Raw genomic sequence first — 21,361 nt, 5'->3', positions numbered from 1 at the left:
CTGCGAACTCGGAGTAGCCGCAATCTAACCGCTTGGAGCTTGGCATAGACACGGGCGCCAAGAGGGTCCATGAGCAGATTGTTGCGGCAATTCTGGACAAAGATAACAAGATTGGTCCCGGAACCAGGGCAGTCCTTTTGCCTCTGTGTGCCCTGTACCGACACACTGCGCACTTCTTTGCGTGTGCGGTCGCTGAGCTGAACCATTCAGAAACGCTCCGCACCTCTTTGGCGGCGCGAGAGCATGAGCTTGGTGTCCTCCGAATGCGGCTTGCTTGCGGGACTACCCAGGACACCACTACTCCAGCAGACCTCTGCGACGTGAGGCGGCAACCCCAGGTCCCTCGGACGTATGCTGCCACGTTGAGCGGCGTTTCAGAATCTCATCAACAGGGAGGCGTTGCCATTGCAGCTCCTGCTGCGACCTCTCATCCGTTCAGGCCTCCTCAGTCTGGAGACTCCTGCCCGGATCCTCAGCTGCACCAGATGTTCCTAACTTCTGTTGCACCCTTGGACAACGTTGGCAGCGAGGTGGCGGCTCTGCTCAAGGCGAACATCGATCCAGAAGCTGTGGGAATCGGAGCTGTTACTCTCAGGGCCTCTCATCGCGCCCTGACGGTTACCTCCAGGGACCCTGAGGACCTCGACCGTCTGAAGTCCGCAATCTCACGGATCGAGGCAACGCGGAACTCCGTGAACATCCTAATCCCCAAGCAGCGGAATCTGCACTTACGACTGACTGGGGTTGACCCCGATATAAGGCCAGAGGAGCTCATCGCGGCACTCAACCATCAGAACTACGCTCTTCATATGGAACCTTCTTCCTGTAAGGTCAGGCTCTCTTTTGCACAGCGTTCCGGACAGTTTGTTCATGTTATTGAAACTGACCCACCCGCTTTTGCCCGCCTCTGTGCGGCGCGTCGTGTAACCATTTGTTGGACTTCTGTCGAGGTTCGTGAGGACCTGCACGTTCCCCTGTGCACTTTTTATCCGCAGTATGGCCAGGCTTTGAAGAAGTGCAAGCTCAAGAATGATCCTTCGAAGGCGTGTTGTACCCGTTGTGCGGGGTCACATGCTTTGGCTGCTTGCCCTCGCTCCGTCCGGGACTCCAACATTAAGTGTGCCCCTGTGCTGCCGCCGGTCGCCCGTCGAATCATCATGCAGAACATGAGTCGTGCTCTGTTCTGCACGAACGTTCGGACAAAATCCGCGCCCGAACTCAGTATGGGCCTTAGCAGTCAGGTGGCCTCGCGTCCCTCGACCATTGGCACCCCACACCGTAGCCCAAACATCGAACGCATGGAAATCTGGCAATGGAACTGTAGGGGTTCGATTAAAACAGGGTTTGCTGAAACAATATCTCTGCACCCCCTCATCAGACCTTACATTATCTGTTTGCAAGAGGTAGGAGCCGACAGGTCACCGACGCTAGACGGCTACTACACGGTCCGCCAACCCCCCATGCTGTCGGTTGCAATCCTCGTCGCAAACGCCATTACTGTAATCGAGCACTCCTTATCCGAACCGGACGTTGAGCATTTAGTGATAGAAATAGTGCCTAACAAACGAGGCCGAAAGAGTACATTCGTCATCAACAAGTACAAGCCGCCACGACCCGCAAAGGCCGACTTCACCAACCTCCTTTCCGAAGCCACCCACCTGGCGCAAGCAAATCAGCATATCTTGGTCGGGGACTTCAACGCACCCCACCGGGACTGGGGGTACCAGTCAACCTCAGCCAGAGGAGTGACAGTTGTGGGAGCAATAGAAGCCCTCGGCTTGGAACTCCTCACCGACCCTCTATATTCGACAAGGAAAGGCAACAGCGTCTCCCGTGACTCCTGCCCGGACCTCCCCCTGATCAAGAACGCTGCTGAGGCTACATGGACGAACCTAGAAGAAACCCTGGGAAGTGACCACTGCATACTAAGCGCATCCATATCATCTACCAAATTCCGGAGGAATCTGGGCGCTGCCCACATCACCGATTGGCCCAAATTCCACAATGCATACGTGCCATCAGGTGCAATCCAGTCCATACAGGACTGGAGCGAAGACGTCAGACAAGCACACAAGCAAGCCACCGAAATAATACAACGCACACTGAAAGCCCAAAAGGTAGATCGCCATCTTCTCAAGCTATGGCAGAAGCGCAGCCGCCTTGTAAGGCGATGGAAGAGACAGCGCCTAAATAGACTTCTCCGTCTGCGGATTGCGCAGCTCACGGAGGAAACCCAGGCATACGCCACCAACCTAGCACAACTAAATTGGCAACAGCTTTGCGAGTCATTGAGAGGAACGCTGGGAACGTCCCATACTTGGACAATCCTGCGGAACCTCATTGATCCCTCTAAATCAAAATCCGCATCTACACGGACCCTGAAGCGTATTGCTCACCTTTTTCCAGGGGACGACGCCACGCTTCTTCAGGCTCTTAAAGGCCCACTGTCCACCCTCCGGTCGAAAATATTTTTTTCCCCGGTGACTGTGAGACTTCGCCCCTAGAATGCAAGGCCGCAAAATTTTTTTGAAAAGAGTAACTAATAACGCAGTTACAGCCACCGCAATCACCCGATTCTGTCATGCTTCTCTCCGTCCGTTCACTCCGTTTCACTCTCCTGCCCGAGGTCGTCTAGCCTCCGCAAGACAAATTCCCCTTCCTCCTCGGCGTTTGGCGGGAGGTGGGGCGTGGCACTCCGCGAGCGCGAAAAAAAAAACGGCCGAGGGAACGCGCGCCGCTGGATTCAGTCTGGCCGTGGCGAGGGAAAAGCGCGCAGCGAGCGAGAGACACCCATCCTTCTCCCGTCAGTCAGCGAGACGGCCCAATGGACGTCGTTCGCGGTACGTACGTCGTTACTGGGGCCCGTCGGGCCAGCGCAGGAAACGGGGAAGCTGGCTTCCCAAAGCAGAGCATGAGAGAGCTTTGAATTGTATTTTCGATGCTTTGCGGCGCGCCTGTCACTGCAGCATTTTGCACAGACTATCTCCGGTACCTGATCGAAACACTGGGCTCCTTTGCTTAAAAGGGCCTTCTCTGGACAGTGGCCCTTTAAGGACAAATATATCGGCACCAGCCCAGCTCCGCTTTTCTCTTTGACCTACCAGGGCGAGGAAAATCCGGCACTCGATGCTCCCATTTCTGAAGCCGAGGTGTATGCTGCAGTTCAATCATGCACCCGCAACACGGCGGCGGGAACGGACAAGATCAGCAACGCCATGATCCGCAATTTCAGCAAGGCACATATCAGCGACCTCACAAAGAATCTGAACGACTCGCTGTGGGACAAGAATGAAATTACCTCTGAGTGGAAGCGCTCGGAGATAATCATAATTCCGAAACCGGGCAAGAAGCCGGCGGTCGAAACGCTACGACCCATATCACTCACCTCGTGCCTGGGCAAGCTCTACGAGCGAGTCATCCAGACGAGACTTCAACACTACATAGAAGATAACGGCCTCTTTCATCCCTCCATGATCGGCTTCAGATCGGGCCTGTCCACTCAAGGCGCTTTTCTTCTCCTCAAGGAGGAGGTACTTTCTAACATTCCGAGAGGAGGCTAGCACCTCATTATGGCGCTAGATCTAAAAGGCGCGTTTGATAACGAGTCTCACGAGGCAATCCTATCCGAGCTCAGTAACCTAAACTGCGGCGAACGCACCTTCCGATACGTGAAGAATTTTTTGTCCAACCGAACGGCAACGATAGGAATGGGTGACATGAGATCGGATCTTCAAGACATGCCAAACAAGGGCACGCCACAGGGATCGGTCATCTCACCGCTCCTATTCAACATCGCCATGATTAGAATCGCAAGGGCTCTGCAACAGGTTCCGAACATTGGATACGCCCTGTATGCTGATGACATTACGATCTAGACAAACAACAGCTCTCTAGGCCAGAAAGAAGAAACACTTCAAGCAGCCACAACCTGCGTGGAAACAGAGGCCTTTCGATGCGGGCTCCAATGCTCCCCAGATAAATCTGAAGTCATCCGCATACGTGGGTTCCACTATACATCACCAGGCAATCTTAGCATCCTCCTGCATGGGGTCCCAATCCGGGAAGTGCCACTCATACGAATCCTGGGTCTCTGGCTCCAAATCGATAGAAACGTAGACAACGTGCTCCACCTCCTCAAGAATACAACACAGCAGATCTCTAAAATGATCCGCCGGGTGGCTAGAAACAGAAAAGGCATGCGGGAAGAAGACACGATCCGTCTGGTGCAAACGCTGGTCATCAGTCTCCTCTCCTATGGACTATCCTACCTCACCCTGCTCGGAAGAGATCTCAACAAAGTAAACGCAATGATACGTGCAGCTTACAGGAACGCGTTAGGCCTGCCACCATAAACTTCCAACGTCAAATTGGAAGCTGGAAGCTCTTGGACTGCACAACGCATTTGAAGAAATTCAAGAGGCTGTCCTCCTCTCCAAAAGGGAATGCCTTCTGCTAATTGAGACCGGCCGGCTCATTCTCGAGCGCGTTGGCTATCCTTCGGACGTACAAGCTATACAGTCAACGACTAACATTCCTGTTCCATACCGGGCATGACTATATGCGTCCCCGCTCCCAAAGAACATGTCTCCAGTCCACAACGAAGGCAGAAGACACGCCCGAGTGAATTATCTTAAGCGTGCAGTGGAACGCAGTCCGAGAACTCTCTATGTGGATGCCGCTCTATACGAGCATACATCGAACGCAGTAGCAGCCGTGGTGGTGGGCTCTTCATACACAGAAGTCTCCAGCATGTCCATCCCGAACTGTACTATCACAGAAGCGGAAGTGGCGGCGATCGTGCTGGCCATTACCTACAGAGACGCGACCAATCGAGAGCTTCACGTAATCACCGACTCACAAGCGGCGTGTCGGCTCCTTCTTGCAGGCAGAATACCTACAAATTTAGCTCGCTTCACAACTAACCCATTGGCTACAAACTCACAGCTCAAACATCAGATCACTTGGGTTCCGGGGCACTGCGGACTGGAAGGTAATGAGGTCGCAGATAGGCTAGCTCGAGGTGACACAAACCAAGCGGCCACAAATCCCGATCTCACAACCAACATTCCTGTCCCAACGAATTACGGCGCGCGACTTAAGTACCTACGAAAACAGCGTAGGATTTATCCCCATCCACACAAGGGTCTAAATGCACAAGAAATGCGGGAATGGAGACAGCTCCAAACCAACGCTCACCCCAACATACATCAATACAACATAATGTTCCCAGAACACTACACAGACATATGCACTTCTTGCAACGACCAACCCACCGCCTACCACATCACATGGGGGTGCACAGGCCCCAAACCTGCACACATAAACATGCACCATTCGGAGGCGCACTGGAAGGCCACTATGCAATGATATGATCTAGAGACCAGCGTAGGCTGGTAACTCAGGCAAGAGCGGCAGCCCAGGCCACTGGGGTCTTGAAATGAAGACTCCACTCACTGCCCCCCCTATTGCAAAAACCAGCGTCTCCAGTGCGAAACCAGTAAGATTTTCGCGCTGGTTTTGCACTGGATCTGCTGGGCACGCTGGAGGTCTGCGATATTCACTGGAGCAGTAACGGGAAGACACTGGCTGCACTGGTGCGATGGAAGAAAAACGCTGGGATTAGCCTTTTGACGCTGGGTGAGTCGCTGGCATCCGCGATGCACTGGGAGAAGCACTGTATGTGCGCTGGGGCCGCACTGGTCCCAGTGCCCCAGTATAGCCGGTGCGGCCTGCGGCGTCAGCCGGAGTAGCATCCCTCAGGGGCCAACACGGCAAGAGCGTACTTTCAATCGACCATCGGGGGCATATGAAAAATATGGTTCAAGCAAGCGCTTTTTGCTGCGAAGTCGTTGCGCATTTGTAGGAAAACAAAGGCGGTATCTTTTTTCTAGAGTTTCCATGTTTCAATAGTTCGTTTCGAGAGAGACAACGACCGCCGCGCCTCGATCTCATGACACACTGGCGATTAACGCACAACTTAAGCTGGAATTGAATAATGTGGGCTATCATGCATAACCAACTTCACTGCTGATCTTAAGGGCACTCTAACACAATGATTACTGTCAAAATGTTCAATCCGGGCTCGATCGCAGGCGAGCGTAGCCTGCACCACGGTCCAGTATAAACAGCAGAAAGAAAAACTAAAACCAGGAAGAGAGTAGTTTACCGAGCGATGGGCCCATGAGAGAAAAAGCAACAACATACAGCACTTGTAATACATAATATTTGGCGTGTTTCTAAAGCCTTTGCGCTCCTTCTTACTCTGCATATCAAGCAGCCGAGCCCTCGGTCATCGCAACGCGTCCCGCAATGTTTACTTACAAATAAGGTTTAGTTACACGAAATTAGGGTCATCGCTGCGGCGCTTGCCGATATTGAAGCTTGGTCGCACTTTTTCCCTTTAAGGCTTCTACTAAAGCTCCGTGTTCAGCGAAATTTACGCCCACGGTAGCAGAGCACCACCCAAGAGCCGGCGTTGGTAAATTTGCCAGCGATGTCAAACTCCACATGTTAAAATGATACCAGTCCACAAAATAGCGCGCACAGGCACCCAGAACATTAGTTGCAAGTCGTGAGAGCAGACAGCAAGCTAAAATGATCAAGAAGTTGCAATTGTTAGAGCGGTAGCAATGGCCTGTAGACTGGGAAACACGAAGTGTCAACCTTATAAATGCGGGTCCTGACATAAAATGCAAAAATGTTTCATGAAAGCCCAGTTCTCGGCGGGTTCTGGGCGGCTGAGCCCGAAAATGTTGCTTGCTGGAAACAGCGCATCGGCCGTTGGCCGAGGTCTTTCGACTCCTCAGGACACTACCGAAACGTACAAAGTTGTCCTTCCACGCCTGCCCACCGGTAATGTTGTCCTTAATACCGTTTTCCTGCATGCCGACCTTAAGGGTCACCCGTACCGAGCACCTGACTTTCGAGACGCACTTGCACAGATTTTGGACCTCCGGGAAATTTTGTGCATTGGTCAATACCAAATGAGCCACGTGTGGATGGTTACCTGCGAGAGTAGTTCTTCAAAGCAGAAGCTAATTAACAAAGCAGAGTTCCCTGTGAAAGGACTTCGGTGCATGGTGTTCGACCCGGATACTAAGAATGTCAAGGTTAAGCTCCTTTGGCTTCCACGCTATATGGAGCACCGGAGGATTGTGGAAGCTTTCGAGCCTTATGGAACGATTCAATCTGTGGAACGTGAAAAGTGGCGGTGCCCTGGGATGGAGCACATGGAAACGGCGAACCGTGAAATCTCCCTCACGCTCAAGGACGGAGTGTCAGCAAGTACAATTCCTCACACTCTTAATGTTTATGGGGTGCAGGCATTAGTGCTTATCTCAGGGAGACCTCCACTGTGTCTTCGATGCAACCGGGTAGGTCATGTACGGCGTCAGTGCCGAACGCCACGATGCACCCAGTGCCGGCGCTTTGGCCATACTGTGGAGAACTGTGTATTAAGTTATGCCGATAGACTGCGTCAAGGCCAGTGGTCACGAGAAGATGACGTGGCGTCCGAACATATCATGGATGTGTCAGAGGTTGTTGATGTAACTGGTGAGTTAGGTCGTGAACCTCAAATTGATGGGGACCAGAAGCCTTCTGCACTTCACACCAACTCAGAAGTATCTGCAGTGACTGGCCATCAAGAACCAGCGTCTCCAGAGCCAAAACCGCCGGACCCAGGCCCGCCTGTGAGTGCCACTCAGAGTGCTGCGCTTGCTGGCCAAGAACCGCCTGTCATTGAAGGACGTCTGGATATGCCTCCTATGGAATCAATGGAGAAGATACTGCCAGTGGATGCTCGCCTATCCTCCTTCGTCATTGATTCTCCTTCGTCGTTGGAGGGTAACAGTGAGCCGTCTGTGGCGCCGATCTCTGGTGCGTCCGGTTCTCTGTCGGCTGTCAGTGTGGCAGCGAGCGATGTGCTCCAATCAGGTTCGTGGGCCGAAGCCTTGAGTGTCTCAGAGGAGGACATGGACAACACAGTGCCTTTGAAGCGTCCCGCAGATGATGAGGTGTGTATCGATGGTGCTGGCCAGAAGGCACACTGTGTAGAGGCCACAGCAAGGGTGACTTTAAAGAGGAGGGCGATGTCTGCCCGAAAGGCCGCCAATTTGCAGGCGGGCCACCCCATTCCAGGGGATGATGTTTAAAAGGACTAGTACTAAAAATGGCTAGAATCGCAGCATATCAAGTCGCTACCCTTAACGTCAGGGGTATGCGTAATCGTCGGAGACAGCAGCAGTTAAGACATCTGTTAAAGAAATGGAGTGTGTCTGTAGCAGCAATTCAGGAAACAAAGTTGTCCTCCGATGAAGAGACGGAAGCTGCTCTTGAGCCGTTTTTGCCGGAATATAACATTATTGTTAGCCACGCTAGAGGCTTGTCCGGAGGGTGTATGCTATTCCTGGCCAAAACACTAGAGATGACAGCCATGTCTTATTGCATAGATGGCGAGGGACGACTTATATGCTGTGACCTCACAATCTCAGGTGTGCAGTGGCGAATTATTTGTGTTTACGCCCCTGTAAAACAGCGAGACAGAAGGCATTTTTTTCTTTCATTAGTTAATTTTTTGTGCACAGATCGCAAAATTATGTTGTTGGGAGATTTTAATTGTGTTTGTAGGGATGAGGACCGATCAGCATTATGTAAGAGATATGACCCTAGTGCTGCATTACTTAACGATTTGGCTTGTGAATACAACCTTGTGGATGTGGGGCAGGAAAAAGGCGACAGTATTCATTTCACTCATTTTCAGTTCTCCTCTAATGCCCGCCTTGACAGAATTTATGTTTCTGCAGACATGTTAGCAAATTTGTTTGGTTACTGGGTGCGGCCCATCTTCTTCAGTGACCATTGTATGGTGTCTCTTCAGGTAGGGAGGTACAGTCGGCAGATACTTCACCCTCGGTGGGAACTGTGGAAAATGAATAACTGTCTGCTCTCAGATGAAATCTTTAAGCGTGCTGTACCTACTTGTTTGAAAGACATATGGTCACGCCATGATCTGTCAGTTTTTCAAAAATGGGACTTGTTCAAACAGGAAACCAAAAACTTAGCAATTGAAGCCTCTGCAAGAATCGCGTTCCTAATGAGACACCACCTTCGTGAGCTTGGGCGCACTCTAACTGAGCTACATGAGCTAGAGAGGGTTAGCCCGGGTGCCTATGTTGAAGAAATTAATAACGTAAAGGCAGAGCTTCCACAAATTGCGACGGAAAGATACAAGGGGGCCCTAATAAGATCTAGGACTCGAAGGTTTCTTGACGAGCAACCTTCACGTCGGGCCCTCAGTGATGAAAGAGAGAATGCTCTTACGAAGGAAATATTGGAAATTCAGTATGGTGGTTGCACATATAGTGATGCTCCTAGTATTCTTGCTGCTTTCTATGATTATTATCGAAAGCTGTTCGGCAGTTGTAAAGATCCAAATCAGGGTTTCGATTATAATTCCTTACTTGAGAACTTTCCTCGACTAGACGATGAGAAGTGTGCTGTAGTAGAGGGACCCATCACTTTGGAAGAAATTAAATCAGCCATTTCAGACCTTCAGAACCAGAAATCTCCTGGCCCAGATGGTATTACTAGCGAATTTTATAAAACATTTTCGCCTTGCCTAACGCCTGTTTTGATGGAAGTATTCCAAGCATCTTATGATGTGGGTTCCCTGCCTCCCACTTTCTATTCAGGCCACACAATATTAATACCCAAAAGCAAAGATACTAATCGGTTGAAAACTGTTGAAGGATATCGTCCAATTTCCCTCTGTAATTTTGATTACAAAATTTTTGCCAAGGTCCTTTGTTCTCGTTTGCAGCTGGTTATCATGGACTTGATAGGTTCGCATCAGGTATGTGGTATCAGAGGGCGCAGTATTCAAACACACATCCATATTGCACGTTCAGTAATCGAGACAGTATCAGATGAGACAGGCCAAGTAGCTCTGATTCAAATTGATCTGGCGAAGGCGTTTGATAAAGTTCGGCACAATTTCTTGTTCGCGGTCTTGGAGAATGCAAACATTGGTGACGTTTTGCTCAAAGGCATAAGGCTGTGCTATATGAACTCGTATACAAGACTAATTGTTAATCAGGAGCTAACGAAACCAATACCACTGGAATCATCTGTTCGTCAAGGATGTCCACTGTCTCCACTGTTGTTTGGCTTATATCTGGAACCCCTCTGTCTCAGTGTAATTAACAGTGCAGCCATCCGTGGTTTCTCTCTGGCTCAATGTGAAGTTAAGATCTTAGCTTACGCGGACGATATCGCCCTCTTTTGTTCTGACAAAAAGAGTGTACTTGAGGCTTTACACTTGACTGAACAGTTCTGCGATGTATCAGGCGCGGCCCTTAATTTAGATAAATCCAAAGGTTTTTGGTTGGGACACTGGGGCACTAGACCAAGCCAGTTTGGAGGCATATGCTGGGACTGTAGTCCTCTTCAGTACCTAGGGGTTCCGCTGCACCAAGTTCGTAACAGCGCAGCCTACTGGGATTCACAAATCGTACCTATGCGGCGACAAACGCAGGCTTGGATGGGTAGGGAACTCTCAGTGTTTGCTAGGGCACAGGTCTGTAACATATTTTTGTTTGCAAAGCTTGCGTATGTCCTTCAAGTCCTGCATTGTGCGAGGAGCAAAGTACAAGTTATACACAGAATATTTGCAACATTTGTGTGGCGCTCTCAATGGGAGCCCATGCGGCGTGACAACTTGTTTCTTCCCTTAGAGTCTGGTGGAGTGGGCCTTGTTCACTTGTTTGTGCATCAACTTGTCTCCCGTTTTTTCTTTTTCAAATCGGCAAACCATCCGTTTCTTGTAACTGTGCTCATTAGGCGTCTTAGTCCACATTTGCCTTACTTATTCGCACCAACTGGGCAGGCTCGTGAGGGGCGTTTATGGGGATTCCTTAAGGAGGTTGCTGACACTTTCAATTTTCTCACTGTGCGTTTCTCTGTAGATTACCTGTATAGCCTCTCGAGAAAGCAGATGACCCAGGCTCTCACTGAGTCTTTGTTCCCTACACCGTTGTATCGGCAGCCTTATCTGGGGTTTTTGGACACCACTGTTCTAAAGCGTGTTAGGCAAATGTGCATTCAGGCAGCTGCAAAAACGTTCTTTTTCAAATTACATACAGCGACGTTGCCTGTCAAGACATTTCTTCACAATAAGGAGATGTTTGTGCCCTGGTCGGTAAATTGTCGTCTCTGTAACGTGCCTGAGACAATTGATCATTGCTTTATTCTGTGCCGCGATGCTATGTTCTTTTGGGACATACTACAAAGAACTCTTAAAAAGGACATTGAAATTACGCCTTATACAATTAGATTTTTGCCTCCTGACAAAAACTCTGTCGTGCCTTACGATCTATTTGTGTTGATGGGACTGTTCAGCCTTTGGAAAAGCCGCATGATCGACAGGCATGCAGAGCCACCAAGATCGTCGAAATCCGTGTTTCGGGAGCAGTGTGCTTTGGTGAGAAGTGTATATGCTGCACGTGAAGAACCTCCAAACTGGATGCTTTATCTAGACGCATGTGTATGTCTCCCAGACTTTTGATGTTCTGATGATTGTGCATTGTCGGGCTGGGGATACGACGGGCTCGTATTAAGCAGCCCGGTAACTTTAGACATGGACATGTTTAAGTAAGTGTCGTTGTTCCTTTTTACGGAAGTTTTTCCATGCAATAAAGAAAAAAAAAATTCTCGGCGCGGGCGAGTGGTTAGCGTGCATAGCTAGTGATTGATATGTGCCTAGGGATTTGAGTTCGAATCGCGCTTGGTGCACTATTTTTTTTTTTTACTTTTTTAGGGTTTTTTAATGTATCTAACTTGTTTCGTTACTTTTAACTTTTTATCCCACGCCTTTTTTCTCCGGGCGAACAGTGCCGCCAGCGCGGAGCGTCCCAGTATGACGCGTCCCAGTGCGCCCAGTTTCAAGCGTCATACTGGGACCATAATCAGGTATGGCGCTGGGGCGCTGGCACCCAGTGGCACTGGATTTTGCAATAGCCCCCCCCCCCCCCCCCCATTTTTTTTCTTTTTTTCTTTTTTCCTTTTCCTTTTCTTTTACTTTTTGAAATGGTCTTCTCTCTCTCTCTGCTGCTGCTGCTGCTGCTGCTGCTGTTGCCGCTACCGCCGCCGCTGCTGCTGCCGCTGCTGCTGATGCTGCCGCTGCCGCTGCTGCTGCTCCCGCTGCCGCTGCCGCTGCCGCTGATGCTGCCTCTGCTGCTGCCGCTGCCGCTGCTGCTGCTGCTGCTGCTGCTGCTGCTGCTGCTGCTGCTGCTGCTGCTGCTGCTGCTGCTGCTGCTGCCGCCGCTGCTGCTGCTGCTGCCGCTGCTGCCGCTCCCGCTGCCGCTGCTGCCGCTGCTGCTGCTGCTGCTGCTGCTGCTGCTGCTGCTGCTGCTGCTGCTGCTGCTGCTGCTGCTGCTGCTGCTGCTGCTGCTGCTGCTGCTGCTGCTGCTGCTGCTGCTGCCGCTGCTGCTGCCGCTACCGCCGCCGCTGCTGCTGCCGCTGCCGCTGCTGCTGCTCCCGCTGCCGCTGCCGCTGCCGCTGATGCTGCAGCTGCCTCTGCTGCTGCCGCTGCCGCCGCTGCTGCTGCTGCTGCTGCTGCTGCTGCTGCTGCTGCTGCTACTGCTGCTGCCGCTGCTGCCGCTGCTGCTGCTGCTGCTGCTGCTGCTGCTGCTGCTGCTGCTGCTGCTGCTGCCGCTGCTGCCGCTGCCGCTGCTGCCGCTGCCGCTGCTGCCGCTGCCGCTGCTGCTGCCGTCGCGGCTGCTGCTGCCACCGCTGCTGCCGCCGCTGCCGCTGCCGCTGCTGCCGCTGCTGCCGCTGCTGCTGCCGCTGCCGCTGCCGCTGCTGCTGGCGCCGCTGGCGCCGCTGCCGCTGCTGCCGCTGCTGCCGCTGCTGCCGCTGCCGCCGCTGCTGCCGCTGCTGCCGCTGCTGCCGCTGCTGCTGCTGCTACTGCCGCTGCCGCTGCTGTTGCTGCTGCTGCCGCTGCTGCTGCTTTCTTTTTCTTTCTTCTTCTTTTTCCTCTTCCCATATGTAGCCAAACTTCAAAACTACGCAATACTGTGGTTGAAAAAAAAATGAGTGTAGCGGCTAGACGTCAGTCAAGAGAAAAAATGAGGCAAAATGATAATCACTGAAGTTAACAGGGCATCTAGCAACAAAAGCGCAAATTGATGTTGCCAGAGTCTATGAGATTAGCAAGAGATGATTTTTCAAGCATTTTATACAATTGTGATTCCTTTTTAAGAGGTATATTTATTTCAACAAATACTGTGGCGTGCAGTCGCCCTTTGCTGTATAAAGAACCTGAAAAACACTTTGGCTGGCCTCCTAATTTTCAAGAGGCTAAATCATTACACATCTCTGACTATGATTATCAAGGGACGCTCTTGACTGTGCACTCTGGAAGGTTGCAATCGCACCCCGAAATATTATATATAGAACATTAGGACCGGGTTAAAAGCTACGAAAGAAGCCAAAAAAAAGCTACAAGCGATAATGAAAAATACAGATGTTCTGTATGACCACTCAGCTTCCCAAGAAAACTTTGAGGCAAAAACAAGTCAGGCAGCAGGCGAGCATGTCCTTTTTGATATGACATGGAATGCCGAGACACCTGAGTTCCAAGGAATGTTTCAAGTTTTATTGACGATTACCAATATTCCCTGAGAAATATTTAAAGGGTTCTCTTATAAATGCATATAGCATGCGGTCTTCCTTTTTCCGGTCGTAAGAAAACATACTGCGATGAATTTTTAAGACTCTTTAAATGCAGATTTTTCGTTTTCCTCAGAACAAGGTCAATTAGCATGGCTAAACTTCGTAATGCCTTTGTGAACGTCTCGCTGCAAAGATACGTGAAACTTGCAAGCATCAGGAGATTTGTGTTTCTTTGGTACCATTGGTGAAGTAGTGCATAACCTCTACTTTATTTATCGCATAATCTCGTTTACCGTCATTATTAGCGTCAGTCTCTCCAATGTCTCTGTTCTTAAATTTGAATGCAATATTTTTTATGTTTCATTTACTTGGCAGAAACAACGGCACGGAGAAACCTTGTTTAAATTACTACTGTCAGAAAAGAATGAAACTTTCTCTACTAGGCAATTACTACTGTCAGAAAAGAATGAAACTTTCTCTACTAGGCTAGTTAGTTTCATTTTAGCGTAATAAAACGTGCTGGTGACCCCTTCACATGTTGCTCGGAGAATATATTTAGCTCCTTCATTGCGTGCTCGTCGCTTCGCCATATATTTGTGCTTTAAAACTTCAGTCTTCTTATTTTGAAGACCTGGAAAGAATAAAGTAATTTGCTTTCGTCCACATAAACTACTGGACGGAATACGAGAGCTTAGTGACACAAAATCTTTTCCCTGTGTATTGAAGTCTTGTCTTTAGCTTTAAAAAAAGACCATTTCCTGGGTTTAAATAACGTTTTGGGAGTTCTGTTTCTAATGTTGAAGGTCACGCCTCCGCTCCCGACGAGGGAAAAATCTAGTCTGCCTCCAAGAAACCATCCGCACTGCGTATCAGAAACAAGAGAGAATAAATTCTGATTGTGCAACGCGTGCGAATAGTTCAGAGGCTAAGCCGAGAAAAAGTGAGGGGTAATTGCCGTCTAAGAGCACAGAGTTGGCAGACTTGACTCCTTGTTAGAGTGAGATAGTCAAGGAATTGGGCAGCGAGAGTGCGCCTATATTGGGCCACACTGATGCAGAGAGCGAGAGGTCATTAATAGATGAGTTGCACAGGCTATAGGTCAGTCTGGACGACTACCAGGTAGGAATAGCGGAGAGCGAAATGTGCAGGTAGCATCGTCAGTGTACGAAACGCAGCCAGTCGATTCAAGAGTGATGACGCTACGCTGCGAGAACATAGATGCCATTTCGGTACAGGAGGAAGAGTGTTTACGCCGTGTGGGTCAAAATCGGCAGGAAGCCGATTTCGTTAGCGAAAAGCGCAAGAAACACTCTAGGCGTGAGGGAGCAAGAGCCAGTGCGAGATTGAAGCAGACTAACGCCCGTATTCACAAACGAGCCTCGACTCGACGCTCCACCTCCACTCGTTGGAGCTGAGAATACAGCCGCTACTCCACTCCAGGGCTGATTCGGATTCATGAACGCCCCTCGGTGTTTCCTCCGACAAGTTCTCCTCGAGAATACCTCCTCCACTCGGAGCAGCGCAAGTGGCATATGGGGACGAGATTAAGATGAACTTTCGGCCAGAAAACTGCGTGCTGAACTGTGTAATATGCTCAGTTTTTCATGTCAAGTCTTCTAAACAACTTTCGCAACCGACCTCGACGTTAACAGCATAGTGTAACTTGTTTTGTAGGCTGGATGAAAAGGGCGGCTGTGAAAAATGGCTGAAAATGTTTTCGCATCTGGCAACAGTCGCTGCTGGTGACGTCAGCTTCGAGAAATGGTGTGAATACTTCGGTTTATTTTTTGGTGTGAGATCTACGCTCGGCCTTCGCCGCTTTGCCTTTTTTTATTGCCATGCTTTGACAGACGTTTTTTTTTTTTTGACAGGCTTGACCGACTTTTTTTTTTTACCATGCTTTTTTTTTATTGCCGGGCGTCAAAATACATTGCAGGAAAAAAAAAAGTACAAGCCGCGAACTCCTACCAGCATGGCTCTGGCCTGCTCGGAGGCGAGCTAAACATGCGTGCTGCTTCGCAGCGCATTGCAGCTCATATGCACGCTGAATTCGACCCTCCAGAACAAAATGCCGCGTGCGGTTTCCAAACAAGTACGGAGCCCTAATTGAAAACGTGCTTGAAAAGTCATGCTCTTCGTCGGCGGCGAATATCCCTCCGTAGGAGGAGCACACCAACGCGCTCCCTCAACAGAGCCGCGCCGGCCGCGTGTCCGCAGACGTACTACGTACCCTCGGGCGACGGGCAAGCCATTTATGTCCGCACAATCCCACCGCGCCTCCGGTGCTCACCAGCTGGATACAAGACGCTGTTCCCCCACAAGTTCGGCGCTGTCTGCGGAAGCGCGCGGGGCGAGCCACGGAAAGTGCGCCGCCGCAGCTCGACTCCGGCCGCGGGCGAGCTTACCATTTGGCCAAATCGCGCCTCAACTCTGCACTCGGTGGGCTCCGAAAAGGTTATCCATTTATCCAGTGATGACTTATTGAAATGTGCCCTGCGCCACACACGCGCAATGCGACGATGCGACGATCAAACAACACAGACGTCGGTGGCTGATCACGGTTATCTATGTTCGGCGTGAGCGGCAGGGACGGCCGTAGGCTAGGCATGACCACATTCGTAAAACGATAGCGTGCCAGAAGTCCCGGGTCACTGTCACTCTCAGCTGATGCTTTAGCGAAAGGTTCCGTGCATCCTTGTCGTATCTTCTTTCGTGAAACTTTTTGGTATGCCGGTAGAACGAATTCCGCACAGCGAGCGAGCGATGTGATGTCGGCCATGTTTACAAGCGGAGTGGCGGTCGAGGAGCGGCCAAGGTAGCGTCGTCGAAGACTCGAGATTCTCGAGAAACCTCAAGTTTTCTCCGCCGCTGGAGGAGCGATTCGAGTGGAGATTGCTTTGTGAAACGAAAAACAGGAGGGCCGCTTGGAGTTGAAGTTCGAGTGAAGGTGCGTTTGTGAATACGGCGGTAAGTGTCAGGCTCCACATTTGCTCTCTCGAACGACTGCAGGTAGCCATAGTAACAGGAATGCTGGACTCCCAAGGAAAAACCTTTCCCGCGGGGCGCCCCGGAAACGCGCGAAAGCGGTTCGTGATCAGGTGACTTTTGTGAGAGGTCGCAGCCAGCGCTAGCGCTAGCCATGGAAACGGGAAAGGAAAAGCGCTTTTACGAGCAACAGAGGAAGCGAAGTCCGTGAAAATCCGGCAGGAATAAAAAGCTGCCGTTCAGAAACAAACGCAATAGGATCGCAAGTAAAGCAGCCTGAGGTGTCTGAAGCGAATAGACAAAATATGCAGCGAGGAACTACGCGTAGACGCTCACGAAATTAAAGCAGGATAGGACAAATGCAGGCTCACCCCTCGAAGGAATCGCCCACAACATGTGCGGATCTGCATTGTCAAGAGCAGTCAGGAAAGAAATGTTGCAAAGGCCCGACGCGACGGGGGAGGCAAGAGACTCGTTTGGCTCTCGCTTCATTGTTCGGCCCTGCTTTTCGACTTCATGCACAGGGTAAACGTATGAATGACGCCGCGAGTGCACAGGGAGACGGTGGTCAAGCAGAGACTTGTCGCGACGCTTTTGGATACGCCACCTTTTGTCACGCCTCGACAGAGGTACAAAGAGTCAGGCTGCGACCCCGCAGGGCGCGCCTGAAAGAGATCCTTTCGGAGGGGCAGGTATAATCAACCTCGCGTAGCGTTTCTAAGTAGATTTTTTTTTCTTGTTTAGCTTTCGCATTTATAAAGGGAAGTGCTACTTTGTTTTGCGCTATTGATTCGAAGTTGTTCAGTCCTGAGAGATTCATCGCCGAATTTCAGAAGGTATGTGCCTTTCAGATGCAAAGGTCAAGTATCCGCAATGGTACCGCTACCAAGAAAAGAAAAGGCACTCAGAAGAGCTTGTAAGTCTCACGTAGACGAGAGACGCATACAGGAGACGTTTAAACTCAGTTTGAGGCACATAGTTGGCCAGTTTTAGTTACGTTTTCCTTTAGCAATCGTTACACTGAAGAGCACAGACCGCTGGGAACTGCCTAATTGTTTTTCTTAGCTATTGCGGCAACGTATCAGGGGCAAGCTTGCCGATCATGGAGTGCCGTTTTCGGGTCATCTCAATTTTGAGTATTTTTTTTTTCTGCTTCGACGAGCGCTCCAAAGTAAGCCTGAACGTTCAGAAAAAAGAAAGGAAGGCTGTTTCAATTATTCTGGTTATAGGGGTATGGGAGTGGTGATGAGAATATTAGTTTTGATTTTCTGGCTGTGTAGAACACCCATCCACCTTTTCGTATACAGCCTGTTGTAATTGCCTTTGGTTGCCTCATACTCGACATGGGAGCCTACTCTGACTCGAAATTCGGGCAATATTGAAGGGATCAGGATGCAGGAATATCATTTCTTTGTTTAAAAGCCTGGTGCATCTTACGTGGATTTCGAACGCTTGCGCGCGTGGCAGTGCTGTGCTGTGTGGAAAGTTTGACCTATGCTTTCCTTTGTTGGCGATTGTTGGCTTTTGGTGTTGTTGCCTGGGGAGACGATCTCCTTCAAGACAGGCCACCAGAGCAAATGCAAGCCCAGCCCTCTTCGGCAAGTGATTGCGACCGCTAGTCGAGATTTTCCCCGGCCGCGGAGGAGCTGTTAAGGATGGCGACAACGAGACGAGCACGAGAGCTGCCTTCAATGCTCCCCACAGAAATCGGAATTTGTGCACATCCGCCCCTCTCCAAAATGTACTACTAAAGTTCAACTTACTCTTCAATCAGGTCCAATTCCAGAAACACAAGAAGTCCGAGTACTGGGACTCTTCATTCACCAACACCGCAAGCCAGACACCACATTGGCTAAACTCCGCAAGGTGGGGGACCAGGTGGGCCGCATGGTCCGCCGGGTTTCCAATAAACGCGGGGGGTTACGAAGCAAGGATGCCTTGCGGCTGGCAAACGCCTTCGTAACCAGTCAAATCCTTTATTCGACTCCATATCTCCACCTGCTGAAGCAAGATGAGGATGCCCTCGAGGTCATTCTCCGCAAAATAATTAAGCGGGCCCTCGATATTCCGGTGAATGCCTCAAAACCAGCGCCTCATGGCGCTGGGAATGGTGAACACCTTCAGGGAATTGAGGGAAGCGCACCTCACAAATCAATATACGCGTTTGTCGCAGACACAGTCGGGCCGCCGCCTTCATGCCCGGCTCCACATCAAACATACGACACTTATGGAAGAACGGGCACGCATTCCAGCGCCGTAGAGATGCGCCCTCCGCGTACGCCCTCTTCCCTCCAAAGTGGCACGCGAAGACCATGATGGCAGACGCCTGGCGCGGGCGAAAGCCCTGGCACGCCATTATGGTTCTAAACCCGGCGTTTTTTATGTGGACGCCTCTGGCCCGCACCATGGGGGGTGGTACACGGCCGCAGTCGTCCACGAGGCGAAAACAGTCAACGGTCTTAGCTTCAGGGCCCGCAACATAAATCATGCGGAGGAGGTCGCCATAGCATTGGCTGCTTCCCACTCTGACTCGAAATATATAATTTCCGACTCGCGAGGTGCCTGTCGGAATGTCGAACAGGGCTGGACCCCTTATCTAGCCTACCGAATACTACAACATAGCTCCTACATTGGGGACTCCGCTATCCGATATATTATTTGGCCTCCTGCTCATCAGGGGCTGGCTGGAAACGAGGCTGCCGACGCCGCCACCCGCGCGCTCTCTCTCCGGGAAGTTTCCTCCTCCTCCACCTCCGACCAGGACGCTGATCCTAATCCGGCTTATACATTCAAAGATATCGTAAATTACTAGCAATCTAGCCACAGCCTTTACCCCCGCCCATGTAAAGGCCTTTCAAAGGCGGATGAGCGGCTCTTACTCCGCCTCTATACCAACACACTGCTGTACCCGGCAGCTCTAAAACACTTCGACCCTGCTTTCTCTGGCAGCTGCCCGCACTGTAGGGTGGTGTCTTCGGACATCTACCACATGGTGTGGGCCTGCCCCTCAAATCCGGCTATCCCCCCTCACCCCAACCCAACCAGGGAGGACTAGGAGGCGACCCTGCTCGGCTGCTCCGACCTGAAGGCCCAACGGGCCTTAGTCGGGCGAGCCCGAGCGGCGGCAGACGCCACTGGGGTCCCGAACTAGGGACCTCCACCTAGTGTTTGTGAGGGTTGGCCCCTTCAGGGTCAGCTCACGCATAACCTCCTGTATTTGTATCATACATAAATGTTTTCTACCACCACCACCACCGCTTTCAACCATCGAGACAAGAATTCTCCCCCGGAAAGGAACGCGGGGTGTTCGGCCTGACGGCGACAGTAGTCCAAGTCAGGCCATTGGGAAAAAAATAGGTTCAAGTGGATCCCGGCGTCTCCCGCATGGGCCAGTTCCCTCAAGGCGGCCACGCGGTCATCCCCTTCGTCTGGCCGACAGCGCGCGGCGGCCGTTGCGACGCCGACGGGGTGGCCCAGACCAAAAGGCGCCGAGCTCCTCGTTTGCCATCTACACTACGCTTCTCCAATTCGTCGGACCAGAAAGTTCAGAGTCGCGGCAGCAGTGGTAGACCACATGGGGGAACCAATCAGCAGTGCGACGTTAAGAAACTGTACGGTAACGGAGGGGGAGGAGGCTGCCGTAGCTCTAGCGGCCGCCGAAGGTTACCGTAGGAACAAATCTCTCATAATCCTAACAGACTCCAAAGCAGCATGCAGGAACTACACACGGGGCAAAATAAGCAAGGAAGCGCTGAGCATCCTCCTCGAAGCAAGGCTTCCAAATAAGACCTTAAGACACAGGATTTTCTGGATACCGGCACACACCGGGATAGAGGGTAACTCGAGGGTAGACAGCCTAGTTCGCGAGATAACGAACCGAGCAGGGCAGTCAGAAGCCCTGGAGGACCCCATAACGGTGGAACCAACGTATACAGAAATACTAAACTGCCAGAGAGGGCGGAGATTCAAATACCCACCACCCCACACATCATTAACACAGCACGAGGCGGTCTGCTGGCGGAGACTGCAAGCAGGGACATTCCACAATCTATACATACTACACAAGATGTTCCCTACACAATACAGGAACACATGTCCGTGGTGCGGGGCAACCCCCACACTATACCACATCACATGGGAATGCGAACGAAACAGAGCCTTCCACAAACTAAATAGCCCGAGTGCGGAACAATGGGAGGGTCTGCTGACCAGCAGCGAGCTCACGGCCCAAAGGGCACTGGTGCGGCACGCCTGCGAAGCAGCAAGACTCAGCGGTGCCCTGGAATAGGGGCGCCGACCTTGTGAAGAGGCCGAAGATATGAAGACATCGGCCCGCCGCTAAAACCAGAAACTTTTTAGAGCAATAAATGTTTTCTCTCTCTCTCTCTTGCCGACGGCGCACAGTGGCGCGTTCGACATGGTTCGACGCAGAAGTGCCCCCGACAATGGGACGCAGACAGACGCCGATCGACGCAGGTGCGTGCCAGACTGTGAGACGCTGGCAGTCAGCGAGCTCCTCGTGTGCTGCCCTCTACACCACCACAGCGGCTTCCCCCTTCCCCACCAAGTATAAACTTTCGAGGGGGCGTGTTTGTGAGAGGGAAAGTGTGTCAGTTTGAGTGACAATAGAGTGTTAAGGACACTCCCTCGACGACGAGCCCGCCCTCCACCTAGGGAACCTGGGGAACACGGATTCTTTAAAACT

The 21,361-nt window shown here is 51.3% G+C and overlaps 1 pseudogene; it reads left to right on the top strand.

Moving 5' to 3' along the window:
• Nucleotides 1-263: 263 nt before the first annotated feature.
• The window catches only part of LOC146190215 (uncharacterized), a 66,046-nt pseudogene continuing 44,948 nt past the window's right edge, over nucleotides 264-21,361 (top strand).

Source organism: Amblyomma maculatum, chromosome 4, assembly GCF_055883805.1.
Source record: "Amblyomma maculatum isolate TAMU_Amacu chromosome 4, ASM5588380v1, whole genome shotgun sequence".
Classification (NCBI taxonomy): domain Eukaryota; kingdom Metazoa; phylum Arthropoda; class Arachnida; order Ixodida; family Ixodidae; genus Amblyomma; species Amblyomma maculatum.
This window is presented reverse-complemented; position numbering and strand designations above follow the sequence as displayed.